The sequence below is a fragment of the Galeopterus variegatus genome, unplaced genomic scaffold, assembly GCF_000696425.1.
Source record: "Galeopterus variegatus unplaced genomic scaffold, G_variegatus-3.0.2 Scaffold427, whole genome shotgun sequence".
NCBI classification, from domain to species: Eukaryota; Metazoa; Chordata; class Mammalia; order Dermoptera; family Cynocephalidae; genus Galeopterus; species Galeopterus variegatus.
In genome coordinates, this window is record NW_007726538.1 from 295,059 (window position 1) to 298,342 (window position 3,284).

Below are 3,284 nucleotides of genomic sequence, written 5' to 3' on the forward strand. Positions count from 1 at the left end.
GATTTACAAGACCATAAAAATATCCAGCACGCAACAAAGTAAAACCACAATGATTGGTATCTTACATGATTGGTATCCAATTAAAGATTATCACACATGCAGAGAGTAGATTTACAAGACCATAAAAATATCCAGCACGCAACAAAGTAAAACCACAATGATTGGTATCCAATTAAAGATTATCACACATGCAGAGAGTCAGGAAAACACAAAACATAATGAGGAGGAAAACCAACCTATCAAAACAATCCAGAACTCCATCAGATGTTAAAATTAGCAAAAAAGGCATTAAAACAGTTATCACATTCCATCTGTTCAAAGGTTAGGAAATACAGAAGACACAAACAGAATTTCAGAGATAAAAACTAAACCATCTGTGATGAAAAATACACTGGATAGGATTAATGGCAGGTTAGACAGTGTAGAAAAAAGAGTACCGAACATAAAAGCACAGCAATAAAAATTATCCACAATAAAACACACAAAAAAGAACAAAATAAAACAGAAAGAATCAGTGAATTGTGGGACATCTTCATGTGGCCTAATATACAAGGGGACTTCAAAAAGTTCATGAAAAAAATGGAATTAAAAGATAAAACATATAAACTTCATTTCTCAACATAAGCTCCATCAACTTCAAGACACTTTTGTAAGCCATAACAGCCATGTAAGTCCATCCTTAAAGAACTGAGGGTCTTGAGAATTTAACCATGTTAGTGCAGTCTTTTTTACATTATTAATGGAAGAAAAATGGGTACGCTTTAAAAGTTTTATTTTAAGATTATAAAACAAAAAAAAAAGTCAGAAATAGTCAAATCAGGACTGTAATGTGGATGTCTAATGAGTTCCTATAGAAACTCTTACAAAATTGTCCTTGTTTGATGAAAGGAATGAGCAGAAGCATTGTCATAGTGCAGAAAGACCATCTCATGAAGCTTTCCCAGGCGTTTTTCTACTAACACTTTAGCTAACTCTCTCAAAACACTCATAATAAGCACATGTTATTGTTCTTTGGCCCTCCAAAAAATAAGCAAGGAACATGCCTTGAGCATCTCCCAAAATTGCTGCCATAACCTTTGCTTTTGACCAGTCTGCTTTTGGTTTGACTGGACCACTTCCATCCCTTGGTAGCCATGCCTTTGATTGTGCTTTATTTTCAGGATCATACTAGTAAAGCCATTTTCATTTCCTGCCACAAATCTTTGAAGAAATGCTTCAGGATCTTGATCCCAACAGATTCAATTTAATCTCAATCAAAATCTCAGCAGGCATTTTTGTATAAATTGACAAGGTGAACCTATAATTAATATGGAAATACAACAATCTGCAATAGCAAAAGCAATTCTGAAAAAGAACACAGTTGAAGAACACTATAATTTATAAAAATATAAATCTACAGTAATCAAAATAATTGATCATGAAACAGAATAGAGACAACGAAAATAAAACCACACATGGGTGGACAACTGATTTTTGACAAAAGGTACAAAGGATATGCAGCATAGAAGGGATAACATTTTCAACAAATTGTAGTGGAACAAATAGATGCAAAAGATAAACTTGGACCCATACCTTGTAGCACATACAAAAAATTAACCCAAATGTATCACAGACCTAAATGTAAAAGATAAAATTATAAAACTTTTAGAAGAAAACATGGAAAGAAGGTATGACTCATAAAAGAACAAAATGATGAACTGGACTTCATCAAAATTAAGTACTTCATTTATTCAAAACATAGTGTTAAGAGAATGAAAAAACAAGCCACACAGTAGGAGAAAATCTTTGTAAAGCATACACATAATAGAAGACTTATATCCAAAATAAATTAAGAACTTTCAAAACTCAATAATAGAAAAAAACTTAAGAATAAACAAAGAATCCAATTTTTAATTAATGGGCAAAAGATTTGAATGGACACTTTACCAAAAAAGACATACCCATAGCAAACAAATGAAAAGATATTCAATATCATTAGTCATTAGGGAAATACAAATTAAAACTATAATGAGATACTACTATAAACCTATTAGAATGGTTAAAATTAAAAAGGCATATACCAGCAAAGATACAGAGCAATAGGAACTCTCATACACTGCTGGTAGAAATGTAAAATGGTATAACTACTTGGGAAAAAATTTGATACTTCATTAAAAAGTTAAATATACTTCTACCTGATATTCTAGCCATTCTAATCTTGGGTATTTACCCAAGAGAAAAGGAAATACAAAGATTTGTACATCAATGTTCATAGGAGTTTTGTGTGTAAAAGCCAAAAACTGGAAACAAGTCAAATGTCTATCAACAAATTAATGAATAAACCAACTGTGGTCTGTAAAACCAACTACTAGTTAGAATGAGCTAGTGATTCATGACAACATGGATGAATCTCAAAATAATTATGCTGAGAGAAACCAGAAAAAAAAAAAAGAGTAGATATTGTGAGTAGATACTGTATGATTCAATTTATGTAAAAGTATAGAAAATACAAACTAATCTGTTTTAACAGAAAGCAGATCAGTTGTTGGTGAAGGAGGGTGAGTCTCATGGCATGAGGGAGAAATTACAAGAGTAAAGAAATTATAAAAGGGTACAGATAAACTTATGGAGTGATGGATCTAATTACTATCTTAATTGTAGCAACAGTTCTAAAACTTATCAAATTGTAACTTTGAATATGTACAGTTTATTATATATCAATTATATCTCAATAAAGCTGTTTTTAAAAAAGGAATGAAAGTGATGGTTGGACTTGTAGCAAAAACTTTTGCTCTCTTGAAAAGACTCTACCATTACATAAAAAAGTCTCATCTAGTCACTGGAGAATAAGAGGCTACAGAGAAAACCAAAGTGGACAGCTCCAGCCAACTAGCAGATGGGTGACTGAGGCCATCATGAATTATCCAGCCCCACTGAAGCTGTCAGCTGACTGTAGCCACATCAGTGACCCCGGGTGAGACCAGAATAACCGCTTGACCAAACCCAGTATGAATTACAGAACTGTGAGTAAACAAAACATTAAACAAAAACAGTAAACATTAAATTCCTAATGAAGAGATACTATTGTAAATATAGGACCTTGCCTTTAAAAAAAAAAAAAGAAAAAGAAATAGCTTGATGGAAAGTGAAGTAAGGAAATTGTTGAGGCTGCCAAGTTATAGAGATAACAGCAAAATTCAAAGAGATCCAGGAGCACTGCACAGTAATCACATTCAACAAAGAGTTTGGTCACACCAAGCCAAAAGGGAAAAAATGAGATGAAAGGGTATTGTGTACAGTACTGT

General features: G+C 32.6%; 1 pseudogene; it reads left to right on the top strand.

Moving 5' to 3' along the window:
* Positions 1-2,894: 2,894 nt before the first annotated feature.
* The window catches only part of LOC103587203, a 4,029-nt pseudogene continuing 3,639 nt past the window's right edge, over positions 2,895-3,284 (top strand).